Source organism: Phocoena sinus, chromosome 14 (genome assembly GCF_008692025.1).
Source record: "Phocoena sinus isolate mPhoSin1 chromosome 14, mPhoSin1.pri, whole genome shotgun sequence".
Classification (NCBI taxonomy): domain Eukaryota; kingdom Metazoa; phylum Chordata; class Mammalia; order Artiodactyla; family Phocoenidae; genus Phocoena; species Phocoena sinus.
Genome location: NC_045776.1, coordinates 18,798,484 through 18,818,655, shown reverse-complemented (window position 1 = coordinate 18,818,655; position 20,172 = coordinate 18,798,484). Strand labels below are relative to the sequence as shown.

At 38.9% G+C, this 20,172-nt stretch overlaps 1 protein-coding gene across 24 annotated transcripts in view; it reads right to left on the bottom strand.

The window, feature by feature from the left end:
- TCF4 (transcription factor 4) overlaps window positions 1–20,172 on the bottom strand; it is a 361,926-nt gene that overhangs the window by 304,636 nt on the left and 37,118 nt on the right. The gene's annotated exons all lie outside the window — the stretch shown is intronic.

The following is a 20,172-nucleotide window of genomic DNA, read 5'->3' as shown; positions in this document are numbered from 1 at the left end:
GAAGGTAACCTTGAAACTATTTCGCTGGATCTTTAGAAATTTGTTTCAAAAAAACCCGAAGTGTACGACCATATGATTCCAATTAGCAGAGTAAGAGGGTTGAAGGTGAAAAATCTGTCACCCAAGACTGCTACTTCTCTGACCACTGCAACTCTAAGAGCAAAGAAATATTTTCCCTGTGATCTGTAAGATGCATGATAGTCTGTGCACACTTAAAGAACAGATGCTTTGGAGGATGGTAATTAATAAGATTTTAGATATCTGATGTTTGGCAAGTAACTTGGTGTGGGTAAGAAAAACATCATTTAATAAAAAGGAAGTTCAGAACTTCATTCTAGTACTACTCACACAAATTCAGAACCATCACCATAATCCAATCCATTCAGATCTAGTTCACAGCTTAGGGGCAACTACACTACACTGTACACAGTCGATAAATCTGGAAATAAGCTGCAGTTAGAACTTTGTTCATGACCAACAACTGTTCTTAAATGATTGGTGATTTTTAATCTTCCTAAGTCTGAAATGTACTATAAGAGCACATTTTTTTAAATTGGGATAGAACTGACTCACAACATTATGTTAGTTTCAGGTGTACAACACAATGATTCGATATGTGTACATATTGCGAAATGATCACCATAAAAAGTCTAGTTAGCATCTCACATAGCTAGATTGTTTTCTTCTGATGAGAATCCTTAAGATCTACTACTCTCTTAGCAACTTCCAAATACACAATACAGTATTATTAACTATAGTTGCCATGCTGTATGTTACATCCCCAAGACCCACATATTCTGTAACTGGAAGTTTGTACCTTTTGACCACCTTTACCTTCACATTGGACAAAATATAAAACCAAAATTATATATAAGCCACAAACTTGGATCTGTGCACATCTAATGATCAGAATCCACAGAAATTCAACAACAGCTACACAATTAAACAAACTGGCTGAAGCATTAGTGTCTTTAAAGGAATATTGACCCTGAGCTAAATTTCTCCAAGACATTCACATTTCCTCATTATTGATTGGCTTTAAATTCCCAAAAGAATCTAAATCGGCAATATGTGTTTTTGTTGTGGTTTTCCGTGTCTTTTCACTGTTTTTTAAAGTTCTGATGTTATTGTTGCAGTGAAAACCTCTTCCTTGAATATAAACAAAGAGAACTCTTTGGAAAGGAAGAGACATTTGAGACGAAATGCCCAATTCTTTTGAGACTTTTGATTTTGTTACTGGTAAAATATTTAGCTTCCCGAGGGCTCTAGGAGAGCTACAGAGTTTTGATATTTCTCAGCATCTCAGGAGTAAACAGTTCCATCTTTCATTTTTTACCATGACATTTCACCCTTCCTGAAATACAGTGTGCATCACTTTAATCCCTGACTTCTTTTAGACAGAGGGAGGGAAGGAGAAGAGGGAGAGTAAATGAGGTCCTAGCCATGGCCTAACTTATTACTAGCTCTCACTAGTTACACCACATAATCAAGTTAGTTATACCTCAGATTTCTTCTTTAAATAAAGGGAATAATATAGTTAGCCTTTACTGTTTTTTTAGATCAATTTTCAAGGCAATCTTACCTAGATTACTTCCTGCTGAGCTAAATCTCTGCGGGGACTCTGTGAGTAAAATTATCACTGACACCAGAAACAAAAAACACTAACAACTTTGCGATGGTTACAGTAACACATTTCCAAAGGCAAGCAAATTGCCAATGTTTACTCTTGAACGGAGAGAAGGAAGACACTGTCACTAGCACAGGATGCTACAAGGAGGACGTGGGACGTTTTAAACATCTAGAACATCAGACGGCCTGCAACAGTTCCATCTCTGCAGGTTATTCTGTGACACTCCTTTTGTGGCACACATTATAGCACTCAGATTTGCAAAAGAACATATCCAGAAAGTTTCAGGTTTCCAAGCACCAGGGCAGGGAGACTGCTGTTTCTGACATATTACATTAATTTCAGAAGAACAAAAGGTTCAAATGTGACTAACTCCAAAAATAGCGACCACTAGGCAGCCCAGAAAGCTAGAGTAACCGGTTAGGGCAAAACGGTATTGCAAGGAAGGGGCCAAAACCTTCTAGTGGAGACATTAAATAACTTTGCACGTCGCGCTATACCAGAATTGAGCAGAAATGGTGGAGAAATGTACAAAGAAGGCAAGCCACGAAGAGTGGGGAATGAAACAGGTGACGGGAAGGAGGCAGTCTATTCTGAATCACAACTATGCTGTACATCTTGGCTCCGAGCACCTCAGGTTTATTTGCACACTCTTTTTAGAAAGAGTGGGGGGTTGGAGATCCAAAGCGGATGAAAGAGTTATTTATGAACAGACGGGACACCAGGATGGGGTGGTAAGAAAGCTATGGAGGAGTGTCTGGACTTGTGGATAAAGGAAGAAGCAGACATATGGGGAAATCTATATAGAAGAAACAGAGAGAGTGAAGAAGAGGCTAAAACAGGCAGATGGCTGGACTGTAAAGGAATAGCATTATGCGGGGGCTCTAAAGAAAGGGAGATGGCCCTGGGAGGGGGGGAGTAGCTAAGGGGAAAAGAGGGTCAGGAGGTGACTGCTCGGAAAGTTTTTTAAAAGTTGCAGAAATTAGATCTGGATAAAAATATTTTTTAATAGATTTAAAAGCCAGGAGGGAACTAACATGAAATGAAAAAGATACCCACTTAAAAAAAAAAAACACATGAACATCAGTGTTCAGAATTAACAGCAAACATTTTTGGACAGAAGCCTGAAGAAATTATAACTAATAAAAATTAAAAATGCAGGGAAGGGCCCTCTTGAAACAGACATTCTGTGAAACTACCACTAGAATGCAAATGATGCTCTCTGGGTAATTTTTTGACTGTCTTTCACAGACAAAGTAGGTGTTTTCCCAGAGCCGGCTACCAGAGCATCTTCTACATAAGTCTCTTGTAACACTCATCAAGCTAGATAATAAGTATTTGCTTCCAACCCTGAGGGCAGGGACTGTGTCTTATTGATCTTTTCATTCCCAGCACTTAGCACTATGGTTGGCATGGAGAACGGATTCAATAAATAGACAATGGAGGGAGGAGAACAATTAAAAGTTACTTTATGAGTCCCCAAAAGGCAGCAAATAGAATTAAGCTTTCCAAGTCATGGTTTTGATATATACACTTAGAAATATAAATATGCATACATACATCCATATTTATGTATATATTATGCATGAACATATTAGATAATTTTTCTACTAATATGGCCACCACTGTTTTGTGAGTAGTAATGTATCAAAGCTAATAGGCTTCAATTCTCTGTAACCAATAATCAACAAATTAATCAATGGTGCCTGTGCTCTCCTGCCTATCATGTGAATGACTCCAGTCTTCACTGGATGGCTAAGGACATCAATAAAGCCTAGAAAAGTTATAAATTGCCCTTGGGTGTGTTCCATTTTCCACGATTTATTATAGCGTTCTTTAGTGTTTAAGAATAAAAAATGCTCTTGAAACAACTAATACAAACACACTTTTCATAGTCAGATGAACATCAGCCATGACCAATTAATACTATATTCAAACATAGAGAAAATAATATAGCATACCTGTTTAGAAAAAAATTTTTCTTCTATGCCCTATGAAATGAGTCTTTAACAAACAACTGTCAATTCTAATGATGTGGTTAAAGGTGGGTTAAGGAGCTAATAATCATCGCCATCACATCCTCATCACCAACACGCCATGGCTAGACTTCAGATCCTAAACCTCAGGTGCCGTCTGCTAAGCACACCTGCTTCTAAGGGGCTGTTTAGGGGACCTTGAGCTGCTCTTCCAAATTAAAGGGAGGATACAAGGGAGCTGATTTCTTTTGGAGGCTGGTGGCCAAGGAAGGCTGAAGACAAACAAAGACAGAAAACCGTAAGGTAAGTACCTCTGATAAGTGCTGCTGAACATAATCATAGGAAGATTTGTCCAGTTCTCTCACTGCAAGGAGCCCGGGTTAGATCCCTGGTCAGGGAACTAAAGACCGCACCGTGTGGCCAATAAGTAAATAAATAATAAATAAATAAGATATCCAAGCCTAGCTCGGTCACCCATGTGGCAAGCTTGCAGAAGAGGGAATGCCAGCTTAGAGAGGATGGATGGTCCCATCAAAGGCCCTTCTAATCTTAACATTCTATGATTCCATTTATATACGGAGCTCTACTCAGAAAAGGCAACCAGTCCACTTACTCCTTGAAAGAGCCCACAGGAACGCCAGGATCACCCTGTATTTTGTCACGTATATAGGGTAAGAGCCCTGAATTCCAACGTAGGTTCCATCCACAATAACCACCAGTGGGCATGTCTCTAAAATTCATGTGACTTAAATTTCCCATCTGAAAAATGGAGATACGATAACTGCCTTATAACTGGGATGTAGACAAAGATAAAATATGGGGAAAACATAGGAAATCAGAAACACCACTTAGTTACGTAAGTATTGCCATTTCTGTCCCCTCTATGTTGCTTCCCATTCTACCCTTTTCTATCAAGTAGCACCACTGAACAAGATGTGATGAAAAAACAAAACAAAACACCAGCAGGATAACATGTCTACCTTTAATACACTTCATTTTCAAAAATAAAACAAGAAACACCTGATTAAAGCCTGCCCATCAACAACCTCAAAAAATCCAAAAAAACAAAAAAAGAGCTGCACACAAAACCAGCCTCCCCAGGAAGTGTTCTGCTGCAGGGCATGTGACCCACCCCCCCCATCATTATTAAACACAGGCACAGGTAAAGCACTCTGGCTTCTATCAAAGGGAACATCAAAGAGCAAATATGTACCCTTCACATGCTTAGAATTGCTATAAAACCTGAAAATGCAAGATCAATGCAAAAGACCACGGGGACCCATAAAGCCCAGAGGAAACCAGGGAGGGCAGGGTTCTACGCGGTTAATGTTATCCTGAGAAGGTGTGTTCTCTGGGTACACAGCTGGACCCCATTAGAGCCCTTCCAGCTGCTCTCAAGATCACCTAGCAGCCCTGGCCCCTGAAAGCTGTAAGTCTGGGCTGGAAATTCATGAGAAAGTATCTTCAAAGGTAAGTTCCCTAGACCTTCTCCCACCCTGATGGACTTTTTCACAAGGGAACGTTTGTGAATTTCCATGTAACGATGTCTGGGCACCCTCCAACACACAAGAATGGTGCAAGCATAATTTTATCAATGATGACCATTAACAAAATCCCTTCAGTGCCAATAATTTTCTGAGAGCCCAAAGGAGGTCCAAGACTACACTTTCCATGGCCCTATTTCTGTCTTCCTCCTCAATGTTCCTCCACTTTTTGATGTCTCATCTTTCCTTCTCTGTTCCTCTGTTCTTTGTTTTAAGAAAATGTTTGCTGGGCATCTACACTGTGCCAGGCGCTGAGGATGCAGTAAAGGAACTCACACGGAGGCGTGGAAGGGCGAGGACACAGACACACGAGAAAGGGATGCGTAAACAGGTCAGCTAGGTAAGTGCCGGGAAGAGTGAGGGCGCCGTGGATGCTTTACTGAGCAGGGGACACATAACTCAGGAAGTGGCAGTATGTCTACAGAAGAGATGGAAGAACCGGCCGGACACTCTAAGATTCCCCACTTCCTGGTCAGTCGCCCCCCACTCTCCTCCCTCCTCCTGGAAAGAGAAGGCTTCGGTTTCTGACCACCAGGCTGTCCACCCAGACTCTCCCACTGTCTGACACAGCAGAGCAGGAGTTGGGACTTAAAAGTTAGGAGTTGCCCTCTTTCCTTCCCATGACCCTAGGGCTCTTTGTGCAAGCCAATCAGGACTCTTCTCAAAGGAAATGTAGATTTCGGGTGAAAAAGCCCTTTTGCAAGACTGTGAAATCTATCACATCTCTAGCTTTAAGATCATGTTATGAACCTTAAATGCACATGACTGAGTGAAAGGAGGCAATAGGAAAAGGCTACATACTGCATGATTCCAATTATATGACCTTCTGGAAAAAACGAAACTATGGAGACAATAAAAAGATCAGTGGTTGCTGGCAGGGAAGGTGGCAGGGAGGGCATGCAGAGCACAGAGGATTTTCAGAACAGTGCCAATACTCTGAATGATATTATAATGATATAATATATCATCATATAATGATATTATATGATGGATACATGTCATTATACATTTGTCCAAACCCACAGAATATACAACCCCACAAGTGAACCCTAATACACACTAGGGACTTTGGGTGATTATGGTGTGTCAATGTAGGTTCATCCTCGGTAGCAAATGCACCACTCTGGCAAGTGATGTTGATAATGGGGGAGGCTGTGCATGTGTGGGTTCAGGGGGTATATGGGAAATCTCTGAACCTGCCCCTCAACTTTGCTGTGAACCTAAAACTGCACTGCAACATATTAAGCCTGAAGAAAGAAAAAAACATGGTTATTTTATACTTCACTACATTCCTGTGAGCATGTGAACACAGTAACACGGGGTGGCTACCTCCCTGGTGGTGCAGTGTTGAGAATCCGCCTGCCAAGGCAGAGGACACAGGTTCGAGCCCTGGTCCAGGAAGATCCCACACGCCGCGGAGCAACTAAGCCCAGGAGCCACAACTACTGAGCCTGAGTGCCTAGAACTCGTGCTCTGCAACAAGAGAAGCCACTGCAGTGAGAAGCCCACACACTGCAACTAGGAGTAGCCGCCGCTCACCGCAACTAGAGAAAGCCCACACGCAGCAACAAAGACCCAACACAGCCAAAACTAAATAATTTTTTTTAAAAAAAGTCATCTTGAAAAAAATGGATATTGACAGAATTAAAAAAAAAAAACACACAGGGGTGAATGAGTGGGGAAAAAAAAAAAAAAGACTAACAGAGACCAGCAACTCTGTACCAGTCTAGTGTGTCTCATCCATTCGCACAACAAATGTGCACAAGGAATTCTTATCATCACCGTACAGATGGGGAAACTGAGGTTCTGCTTCCTTCCCCAAAGCACAACTCTCCATGAAGGGACTTCACCAGAGCCAATACATGCTGGCTGAGCAACCTGCATTAAGGTTACCTGTAAGAGCTATAACCTGCATTAAGACTACCAATGACACCACAGCTCCTGAGACACTGTTCCCAGTAATCCACTAGAAATAGTCTCAATATATGGTATTTCAGGGCAGGAACTCCCCATTTTTCAACTTTAATGTGATCTCTGCTGGGGTATTTAAGTCATGAGTTAGCAAACTCTTACAGGGGCTTCAGCACATGAAGACATAAGGTCCTGCCATAAATTTTCAAGGTGAGAAAACCTTAGCAGTCCATGATGAATCCAAATTCTACACTAAAATGGGAAAAGGGTAGAGGTCATTCTTCTGTTAGTTAAGATACAAGCAACAGAAAATATGTAAGCAAAAATTTTCAAGACTGCCTTATAAGAAACAAAAGTAATATTCATTCTTTTTTCTGATTATTGTAAGGAAGAAACTTATAGTACTATCAAGCCCTCAAAACGACTTTTCTTATTCTTTTCACTGTTTGTGAACCCTACTAGATCAACTCAGAAAAGTGGCAATAAGACATATTTTTCTCAATGGCAAATTCTAAAACAAAGAACAAAAATCACCTCATTTTTGCTCAAGGTACACACTAATTGAAGCCGAAATAAAATGTGGAATAGAAAAGAGAAAAATATACTGTGTACAAACTTATGCCTTGGTCCAATTAATAGGTAGAGAGTTAAACAAATCAATAGTTGAAGGCACTGTAGGAGTTTCAGTATTAAAAATCAGAAGGAAAATGGCTATTAAAATAAACATGCACTTGGTCTTAGTAATAGAATCTATAGTAATTTCAAGATAGTAATATTTTACATCCAGAAACGGTCCAATGATCAATGAGAACAAACCAGTAAATCCATAAAAGGATCTCAGTAAAGCATTTTTTTTTAATGTTTCCACTTTCTCAATCTAAGACATATTCTACAAAAAACTGTACTTCATACTTTTTAGCAGACTAATCTGGCCCCAATGTAAATGCTAGAGTTGCACTATTTTTCATTATTCATGTTTCAAGTAGTCCCTAGACCTCAAAATTATTTAAACAATTAGTAAGTCCATTTTTTTCCTGCTGTGAAGAACAGAAAAAAAATACTACTCTTGAAAGTTCTAGAAATTCAACTCTTCCAATATTCAAAAATGTATTTGTATGTAACAACTGTAAGAATGTGGGAGGCAAGGAGGGGGAGCAACAGTAAGTTCTTACTGTTCAGCTTCGGGCCACAATATCATAGCACTATAGGAACACGGCTACAAAAGAACAGAATTAGGGTGAATATAATTACAGTAACCTAGTGCACCCTAAACATACAAAGACTTTCAAAAACTAGTGACTCTGCAAAAGCGTAATTGCAGTCAACACAAAGAATTATTCACACATAAGTATCAGAAAATATAACATTTATAGTTATTGGAATGCTGCCCCACCATATAAGACCTATGGCAGAATGCTGTATTTGATTCATATTATTGGAATTACCACAAGACAGATTTCCAAAGACTGAGGATGTAAGTAATAAATCAATATTTTAAAATTTCTGGGGAGTCTACATTTTGTGTTTTACTGCTGGTACAACTCAATAAATTTGGACCACAGCATTCTTTCTTTGTGTCTCCCATCCTGCTTTTGAAAGTACTTCCAGTTTCTGACGTGAAAACCTTTAAGAAAAAGCACAGTATTATGGTATCAATTTTTGCAAAAACTGAAAACAAGCTTTCTGGCCACTACCTTCCTTTCTCAACTGTTTCCTTCCTCTTTTGCCGAGCTTTTTGAATTGTGTGCTGTTAATAATAGGAGAGTCTCATGCCCATAAAACAGTGAAAAGTGCGTGTGTGCATGTGTGTATGAGTGTGTTAAGGGGTGGGTCTTTATATTAGCTGTAGTGGCCAAAGATCTTAAGAATTTTTAAAAGTTTGCATCGTTCAGAAGCTGTGTTTGGAGGGGCTGGTGGGTATTTTGTCACTTGCAGGATAGGTTACTGGATGTCCTTCTTTACCAGTGCCTCCACTTCACCTCCCAGGCTGCTATGAGACTTAGCCAAGAGTGATAAATATTTTAATTCAAGAGAATCCACTGCTCCTATAAGCACATGGTAAGTCACCCAGGTGAGATGGTTATCGTGATGGTGGACCCTCATTTGCTAGTCTGGATTTCGAGTCCATACATATGTCTTTAGTTCAAATCAAGAGAAAAAAAGGGCAAATATGTTAGGAGTGATTTTGTTGCCACTCGCTCATTCAATTTGCATTGCTGGTAAATGCGTACGCTCTGCTTTGCCTCACAGATGTCTACAATAAAATCAATATGAAGTGTATTCTTGAGGGTTTTCCAGCCCAGTCACAATAATACTGAATGTAGTTCTAGAAGTATAATCTACTAGTCCCCCCCAAATAAGTCTTGATGATGCTTCCAGACCTTCTCACTGGTTGGGGATATTTTCCCTATCCAATAGGACTAGGATCCTTTCAAGGCCCTCTTTTTAAACAGATGGTTATTTATCTTTGCTGTTTGAATATATGAAAACATGTCCTAAGGAAGAAGTCTCAGTATAACACCACAGTTGGTGCCTAAGCCTGCAGGCTATACAGTAGGAAAGTTTTAAAGGATTTCTTTGATCTCTGGAAAGGATCCCAGATTAGGGTGACAAACTGTCCAGGTTCACCCAGGACTTTTTGTTGTTTTTGCGGTACACGGGCCTCTCACTGTTGTGGCCTCTCCCGTTGCAGAGCACAGGCTCCGGATGCGCAGGCTCAGCGGCCATGGCTCACGGGCCCGGCCGCTCCGCGGCATGTGGGATCTACCCGGACCGGGGCACGAACCGGCGTCCCCTGCATCGGCAGGTGGACTCTCAACCACTGCGCCACCAGGGAAGCCCCCCACCCAGGACTTGTTTTAATGTTGGTCATCCTAGTGCTACACCGGCACCTTACCCTGAATACTAAATTCAAAGTGAAGCAATAGATCTGTTAGAGCAAGGTTGGGCATATCTTATGCAGTGATCCATCAACAAACAGCAGATACAAAGATGGTTTCCTTTATCCTCTCTGGATGTTTACATCTTGTTCTAAGAAGATAACAGGAAGATCTCATAGATTAAAATAAAAGGATGAAGGCTCAATTTTTCTGACAGAAACCCTCTAAGTTCAGGAGTCCATTTCACACTATACTCAGACAAACAAAGCAAATATTGACATAATAACTGAGCTTAGAAAGGAGAGGGGACTTCTAGTTTCAGCAATATGGTCGTCTGAGGTAAGGCACTCCTCCAAAAAAGAAAAAATATGTAAGAATCCTGGATAAAATATAATGATGAATAAAAAGTTATGTACGTACTCAAACTCAAAAAAGTGAGATTCCCAGAAGAAATCCATAGCCAGAGTGGAAAGCACATAACTGGAAACATTAGCAGATCTGTGGGTCCTAAGGGATAAGGGCTGGAGTTTTAATGCCCCCAGAAGGACAGATCCCAGGACTCCTGCATGAAACCAAGGATTTGGAAAGACTACTGCCTTCAAGTCATTGATTTAAGGAAGTGGCAAGGAAACACCATTCTGGCAAGGGCTCTGGCAGGCAAAGAAAGAGTTGCCTATGAATAACCAAACCTCTAAACATTTTCCATATGTACTTACAGAATCTAGATGCACATTATTTGCATAGTTTGGGAACCCCTGAGCCATAAAATTAATGTAAAAACTGATCCCTGACCAAAGAAACTCCTGGGAAACTGGCAGAAGCGAACATAAAACCACTTACTTTGTAATAACTCTCCTATAACCCAGAACACGAGATTTCCACAGAAAACAAACACCCCAGATGAAGATAAGCTCACAATCAAAAATTAGAAACATACACAAAGTAATCTACTGCAGAAGAGTCAGCAGAAACACAAAGAAAGATTAGCACCCCAATATCCTGACAAAAAGAATAATCTGAAAGAGACTAACATGTTAACAGAGACATAAAAGGAGGAAAAGAAATCACAGTGAAAGGACAAGTCTGAAATGAAATCAAATAGAACATCAACAAATTAAAAATATAGCCACTGAAATTAGGAACATAGAACTTGGGTTAAACAGCAGATTAGATGCAATGAAAGCTAATTAAACTGAAAAATAGAAGAAATTATGCAGAAATCATTCACTCATTCAACAAATACCTCTATTGTGCATTGTGCATCCGTTCTAAGTGAGTCACTCTTTTAAACAATTGGTATATATTGTTGAACAAAACAAAGACTTTGATCCTAATAGAGCTTACGTTCTAGTGGATGAAACAGAAAAGTGAAAAAGGGAGAAAATATAAAATAGATAAAAAGGGAAATAGTATAGAATGAAAAGTTCCAAAGTCCTTCCAAGTGGAATCCCATAAAGGAAACAGAGAGAATGAGGAAGAGGCAACATACAACATCAGTTGAGAAGTTTCCAGAACTTTTGAAAGATACAGAAATCAGCACACTTGAAGAAGCAAAATAAACAAATTTAAAAATATATGTAGACATGTCATGGGAAATCTGTAGAACCCCCAAACAAACAGAACGTCTTAAAAACAAACAAGAGAAATTTTCTTCACTAAATAATGACGCAATTTTATCTAACGTAAGAGTACATGCATGCTTAATGTGTACCCAGTACAATTTAAGTTTAACTCACGAACTCGATGACATCTATTGTACTTTGACTGGTTACAAACATCTTTACTTATTTGCAAATAAGTAAATGTGCTGAGAAATGTTAATTGACTGGGGAGGATATTTTATGTTACATGATACCACTCCCCCCCAGTTTGCCTAATCAAGAGTCTAACCATATTTTCTGAGAAATTATGAAACTCATTTTTGCAACAAGTTAGAGAAAATCTTTGCATATGAATTTACCATTCTTCATATGGGCAGGTAGCTATATAAATAAGTCAACAAATACGTCCCTGTTCCGCAAGCATTAAGACTGAGACATAAAAATCTCACAACAGAGAAAGCAAAGGAAAGGGTACAACTTCCCTTTCACAAACATCTATTTTATCAATCAACCAGTGTATTTGGTCTTTCAAGATTTCTTCTATGTATACAGGACTTCATTCATCCTTTCCACTTCAAAAATCCAATAACTGACTCCTCCTTTTAAAGACGATGTCCCATACTCATTTTGTTCAGATTATTTTCTTTAACAGAAAAATATAATACAGCAAAACAAAGAATATATTTTAAGAGTAAGACCCCCACCATTGCTGAGGTCATTGGGTGTGTGCACACGTGTGTGTGTGTGTGTGTGTGTGTGTGTGTGTGTAAGAAATGTATCTCACATAGTGAATTCATGATATGCTATTTGAAGACCACTGAATTTAAAAATGCTACCATGTGAATAATAATAGCAAGACAAAGATCCCTCAATGCCTTCCACAAGCATAAAGAAATAGATAAAATTCCTATTAAATGCTCTTTTCTCGATTTTATTATACACATTACTATCTTTAATATCGTTTTAACCTCTATATGGTATTGCAAACTGCATTTTTGGTGTAGTATTCACAGTTTTAGAAGAATTCCTTTTTTACGCTATTTATATGCTATCCTAGTTCAGCTAATTCGATCAAAATCACTATAAATTATGAAAGCATAATCATTTTAAATGTGGTAGCCACAAAATATTTAAAAGCACAGATACCTATGAGCATACATTGTAGGATTAGACTGTCTTACTCTGTATCTGAACTGAATAGTCTCAACAACATTAAATTCTCTTTTCTTAATAAAAATAATTTTAATGCTACCATATGAGATTTTGGCCCATTATTAAACCTGTCCTTTAAATGCTTCTACACACATATTCTAAGCATATTTCTCAGAAACAAATCAGCTATAAAAGTACATTTTTCAGATTAATCGGTTACATAATTTACAATAAAAATTTAGTTATGGGGTTTTCTTGGTGGTGCAGTGGTTAAGAATCTGCCTGCCAATGCAGGGGACACGGGTTCGAGCCCTGGTCCGGGAAGATCCCACATGCCGCAGAGCAACTAAGCCCGTGTGCCACAACTACTGAGCCCAAGTGCCACAACTACTGAGCCCACATGCCACAACTACTGAAGCCTGCGTGCCCCAGAGCCCATGCCCCACAACAAGAGAAGCCACCGCAATGAGAAGCCTGCGCACCGCAACGAAGAGTAGCCCCCGCTCGTTGCAACTAGAAAAAGCCCGCGTGCGGCAACAAAGACTCAACACAGCCAAAAATAATAAATAAATGTAAAAAAAAATTTAGTTATAAAAGATCAAGATAGATAAGCTTACCTACCAGCACCCCTGCTAAAAGTCTAACATTATTCTCTTACTAAATAATGCAATTGTGGAATAATTCATCTGCTTACTGGATCAAGATGAATCTTAACATGTTCATCCCTGATTAGGGAGCCACACCCATCCCTTCTGTACTTATCTCTTCAGCTGATTCAACGTGTCAAAGAAAGAGAGACAATGACATTATTTAATACTGGTAGAAAAACCATTAGGTGATAACACTGATAAACTTTCCCACCTATGTTTGACTAAGAAAGACTGAGACCACCATAACCTAGAGTTATATTTACTCCCATAGCACCAACAAAAACATCTGAACATAACTGAATGGATGTGTTGGTAGTATTAGATTCTCTAAGATTTTATATCTGAACATGAAGAGCTAGGAGGTCCAGTACTAGGGTGCATCCCTAATAAACGTGAATGTATGAAAATTAGGGTTAAAAATATGAACAATATTTTTAACAATAGAGGATTTTACATTACTCTTTAACATCAAAAGATATTTAAGGAAAAAATAGTAACCATTTGTGAAAATGGTAGCAAAGAAGAGTTTCGTGAGTATAGCTCCCATTGATGCCACCAATGGAATGCTGACTATGAAGAGAGTGAAATATCCACGTGGCATCTTAAAAGTTAATTTGTTTGACTATTATTTAAAACATGTAAAATTTTCATAATGGTAGGCAACTGCACTAGTAGATTCTCTGTATTTTAGGTATTTGGAATTCCTTCTACTTCGCTTGCAGATTTAAGGAAAAAAATCTGAGCTAGCATCCAAAATGTATTGTAAAAGAGATACAAATAAGTGTGGTAACCAGCAAAGATGTTTCATATTTATTTCATGAATAAAAATGTTTGCAAAGTATTTTACCAGTAAAAACATTCCTTAAAGAGAAAACGTAATGCAAAAATAAAAGAATATTTGCTTCTGATTTAATTTTCCAACCACTGACATTTGTACCCTCCTGCAGACAGAGCAATGTCCAGCGCACACACATATACATGTAAACACGGGCACATGCAATTTATCACAATACCATGGCTACTGAGTCCACATTAATTAAATAAATTTTTATGCATTTACAAAGGCATAGCCAATGGAAAATACGTACTACTTTTTATCAACTCTATCACCATTTTAACCTGTAAAAGACATTCTAAGAAACTCAATAGACATACTTTTGAATTTACAGACACAATTGAAGATTTAATTAATTAAACAAAACCTAAAACTCTTAACTCTGGGAACATATCATTTGTCAGCTGGTGAAACTTAAAAATAAAATCTCCTAGGCACTCTCCATTTGTTGTGTGCTAAGCACTGAGAAAAGATGTTTACACATATCTTTTTCCTTTAATGTCACAATCACCTGACTGGTCCCATTTTACAGAGGCTCAAAGAAATTAAACTCTTTTGGACACACCATTCTATATGAAAGGGGAAGATACTGGCATCTCTATGACAATGGAGATAATGTAATAAAGGAAAGGAGCATGGGCTCTGATGCCAGATACGATAGGTCAGCACAACCAGATCCCTCTTGGCCGCTGTGTACCTTGAGGTAAGTTACTTAAATTCTCTGAACCTCGTTTTTCTGAGATGTAAGATGGGCATAATGCTATCTACAAGATTGGGGTGGATTAAATGAGATTAAATGAGATAATGGACTGTCTTGGCTAATGCCTAGTACATAAGTGCTCAACAAAGATAAGGTTTCCCCTTATCTTCTCCAACAAAAATTACCTTTGACAATATACCATGAAAGTAAAATGTTCTCCTTTTCCATTAGAAAGCAGCAGAAATCAGCCATAGTCTGAATTCATCAAACTTGTCAAGCTGTTCAACGTCCATTATTCTTTTCTATTATATTTAAGGTACTTAAAATAATCTCCCAGTGATTTATTCTCCTTTTAACTAGATGCAGTAATTAGAATATCTTTTATGATATGGCAGAGTTTTCATTACAGTCAAGGTGTTACTGTTTTAGAAAGCCACTGTTCACTAAGAATATTACAACCCAGAAACTAACTGCTTTTATTCTCATTTTGAATAGAAGCACAAACACAAAATGAAGAGGATACATAGTAGATTTCTATAGCTGAAAGACGAAAACGCTCAAGCGTGCAGAAGCCAATAATTCCCAAAATACCTTTCATGAACTGAAAAACAGATATGTATGTTGCCATGGCATTCGGCAAAATTAATACATTTGAGATTTGGCTTATGTATGAAAGAAAGTAAAAAAGTATGGTAAGTGGTTTTTTTTTCCCTTCCCATAATGCTGGCATATAATCCTTTTTTCAAAAAAACAGCTTAATATATATTTCCCAGAAGAAAAAATGAGGAACAGCAAAAAGATCAACATATATTCAGGATCCAGAGTAAATGCAGAAATTCTGTATTATTACTTGTCAGGTGGAGGTTTGCCTCCCAACAATTCTACTGAATACACTAAGAGCACTGAGTACATGTGTGTCGAGATTCCAGCCCGGGCTCTGTCATTAGCTAGCTGGGTTAACCGTGAATAAGTAATTTAATTTCTCTGGGATTCAATTTCCTCAATTGTAAAATGATAACTTCAACAATAATATTTATTAAGCACTTCTGTGTGCAAGAACTGTTTTAAGTACTCCGTGTATGTTTATTCCATCGTTTAATCCTTACAACATAACTAAGGAGCTGAGTAGCATTACTATCACCCCATTTTCAAGGAAAGGAAACTGAGTCACAGAGGTGTTAAATAACTCATCCTACAGCTGACTCCCCAGATCCGAAGGATTTTTGCCCAACTGCCTCGCCAGGGTGAGGCTTAGATGATATAATTTCTACATCCCTTACAAGAGTAAAATTCCAAGATTCCACATTTTCTCTTCTGAAAACATTTTTTCCATTCTTACTTCTATAAATTATCTGTTTATCTCCCAGACCTCGCTTTAAGTTTCTTTGGGTCAGATCCTAATTATACATTTTTATGCATACTTACCACAAAGGAGGACCAAATGCTATGAGTATGTTATAAGCATACTCAGTGCTTTGTAAGTAAATTCCTAAAAGCAGTAGCTGAATCTTTATGAGGTAGAAATTAATCACCTGTTGCCCAGGGATCCATAACTTTAGGGAAACCAACATATACACCTATTAGTCAACTCAAAAGACTGGACTTCTTAAGTAAACAAAAAATGATGAGTTCAGCACTCAGCTGATAGAAGAGTTTGGGGATAATATTTAAATGTAAGCATTATTTCCAGAGAACTTCCACAGCAGTTCAGATAAATCAGGCACAGGCCTGTGTTAAACAGAAGTGTGGGTGTGATGCACCGTCAGAGGTCAGAGAGAGTCATGATTTTGAGCAGGAACTCTAGAACCAAACTGTTAACCTTCAATTCCAGGCTCAGCCAATTAAAAGCCCAAGACCCTGGAAAAGTGACTTAGCCTACGTGTGCCTCAGTTTCCTCATCTGCAACACAGGGATAAGAATAGCTGTTACCTCGCAAGATGGTTGTGAAGATTACAAAAATTTCTATATGGAATGTCACTTGGAACTGTGCTTGATGCCACCTAAAAACAATTATTAACATTGTGCGTGCACCCATACAATTCTCCTCCACACTGGATCACATATATATATATTTTTTTTTTTGGCTGAGTTGGGTCTTTGTTGCTGCACATGGGCTTTCTCTAGTTGTGCGAGCGGGGGCTACCCTTCCTTACAGTGTGCGGGCTTCTCATTGCAGTGGCTTCTCCTGTTGCAGAGCAGGGTCTCTAGGCGCACAGGCTTCAGTAGTTGTGGCAGGTGGGCTTAGTTGCTCCACGGCATGTGGGATCTTCCCGGACCAGGGATCGAACCTGTGTCCCCTGCATTGTCAGGCGGATTCTCATCCACTGCACCAGCAGGGAAGTCCGTATATACTTTTAACCATGTATGACTGAACAGTTTTGTCTTCCAACCAAGCAACAGGTGCCAAGGAAAATGAACCTTTGCCATTAAATTCAGTGCTGGATTCTCCTATTCACTTTTTCATTCACCCATTTAGCCAATAATAATTAAATAACTTCTCTAGGCCACACAATCTACCAGGAACAAGGGATACAGTACGATTATGGGAGACATGGGCCCTGCCTCTAAGGAACCTATGCTACAGCAAGACAGACTTTAAAAATAATCTCACCCACAGGTTAGTTTTTTCATAACTTAGGAGTTCCATTCAGGAGGGCACATGGCTGACTATCAATTTCTGTTAGCTTCTGAAATCCAACATGACCTCCTATACAAAAAGACATTTAACATTTTGAAATACAGATGTCAAAACAAGAGTTACTGAATTGAATGTTTAAAAGTAAAAAAGAGTCATGATGAGCAGCTCCAACAGACAACACTATTTTTACTGCATCTGCAAAATCAATGATAAATCAACAAAATATCTCCACTCTAAGCATTAATAATAATAATGAGAATGACCAGGGCACAAGGAGTGGCCAAGTGAGTCTGTGGAGGATTACATTTCTATTTGTTTTTTTGTTTTCTTTTAATAATAGGAGGGGTCCTGGACAAGGTATAAAGAAGCATCAAAGTCTAACTTCTGGGATTCCACAAATAAGTCCCCCCAAATTAATCAGATGTACAACATGTTCCTATGATCAAGTATCAGCAACAAAAAGTAGGTGAGAAAAATAATAAATGTTCAGCTTTGAAGGCTGTAATAATATCACCATTATAATTCATCCCAGTATATCAACACGGGCTTTACATTAACAGCCTTACTTTCAAAAATAGACATAGCACCAGCATAACATTTCATACTTTCGGTGTCTGGAAAGAATGTCAGGGAAAGCTCCCAGCACGTGTTTCCATCAATCAGAGTACGTGAAGAGGGGGAAAATGGAGAAAAAGGAAGAATCAGGGAAAGAAAAGCACAGATCCTACATTGTGTGGGCGGGGGGAGGATCGTGTTCCAGCTCCTGGGCAGAAACATTCTCCAAAGTTCCATGCCCATTCCAGACGGGCTCCCAACAGCTGTGGAGACACCAGTACTTTGAAACAGACAGAGCTTTACTACAAATCCACTTTTACAGTTTTGAAACTTCAAACACCTTCTTTGCTGAAACAAGGCAGGCTGTACTGCCATCTAAAAACGTACTTTAATTTAATTGCACTTTTCCTATTCAATGCTATCGGTCTTGTCTTTTCAAAATGTGAAGGTATAAAATAATATTCAATGACAGGATTCCTAAAAGGCTACAGCTGGATGAATTCAAAATCATACTATAAATTATTCTGTGCAAATAATTTCTGTCAAAGCTACATCCATGCTTATATTTACAATAAAACATGCTGATGGGTTAGACTGAACTGGCCAGTTGTTTGACAAAATTTATTAAAAATTTCTAGTTGTTCTGACATCCTGTAGATCTAGTCAATATATAGCTATATAGCTAGGCATCTACAGCCACCACTGGTGTCTATTTATACCCACTGTGTGAGGAATTTAAGGATTAGAATTGCTCCGAAGAAAGGAATTAAAAAAAAAAAAAAAAAAAAAAAACAGGTGCAAACTTCCCTAACAAAGCCTTGTCTCCATCTAAGTTTTCTAAGACATTTAACATTTCCTAGGCCATCTTTGTGATGCACTCTGAAAGAGTTGGGAGAAAACTTCTGCCCAGGGAAATTCAACTCAGCCAAAAGAGGCTGAAAAACAATGCTATAAAATCCTTGCTTTTGTGACCTGCTGCTCTGGCCCCAGATCTCTCTGGAAAACAAACCACCATTTGTGCAGTGATTTGGTGACGTCGGAAAACAAGGATGAGGACATAAAATAACAAATCTGTTTTAACAATTTAGACCAGGATTTAAATTCTCATCGAATGTCGTAACGCTCGTCTTCTCTGCCATGCAACTGAGGGGTGAATGAGGGGGTGTGACCTCACCCCCTACCCCCTTGCAAGGACCTAGCGCTCTGTGTATTCAGATGAACCTCTGACTCTGCTCAGTAATCTGAACAAGTCTAAGTGATGCTTAAAAACGTGAACGTGTAAAATACAGGATACGATTTGAATCCCAATTTCTTGAAATAGCAAATGTGTGAACCGATTTGCTGGGCATATTGTACTTAGTTTATTTGTATGATTAATACATGGACTTATTACTTTGTTTTCTGACAATTCTCAAAGGGAATCCCGGGGTGGGGCTGGGCGGGGCGGGGGGGGGGGGGCGTGTCACTCCCTCTAGGTGGGAATCTTCCTTTAGGCAGTCATCTCTGAGCCGTGGTCAGCAACTGAAATGATTTGTAAAATAATTAGATTCTGCAGCCACACAGGGATCTTGCCCAGGATTGGAGTCAGAATAATTCATTCTTTCTGGTTCCTGGTGGCATGTTAGCATATGCTGAATACATTTTGGTCCTGAGTGCTTACAAAGTCCTCAGTTCTGATTCCTCTTGCTAATCTCAGGAATATCCTTTTTATTCAAACTAAAACTACCTCACCGATTGTACCTTCCGCCCCTTGCAATAACTTATTAGCTTACCCCTGGCCCAGATGACTCTTTCAAAAACGAAGAACTATGATCAGAGAATAATCAAGTCCGATAAATCACGCGTTTTTTGAACCTGGCCAATACAATACAATCACTGTAGAAACAACCTGGTTTCCAGAAGTTAATACTATTCACTGAGGGGCCACTGATCCCGGAATTTGAATTTGAAATATTTGCTGGGATCCAAAGATTCTCCAAGTTAGTTTTCTAGAAATCTTACTCTATCTTCTCTTGAACACACGTCAAGACAATCACTCTTTCCTAAGTTGTATTTTTTAAAGTGTATAAAACAAAATAAGCTGACTGCTACAAGAGAAAAACTG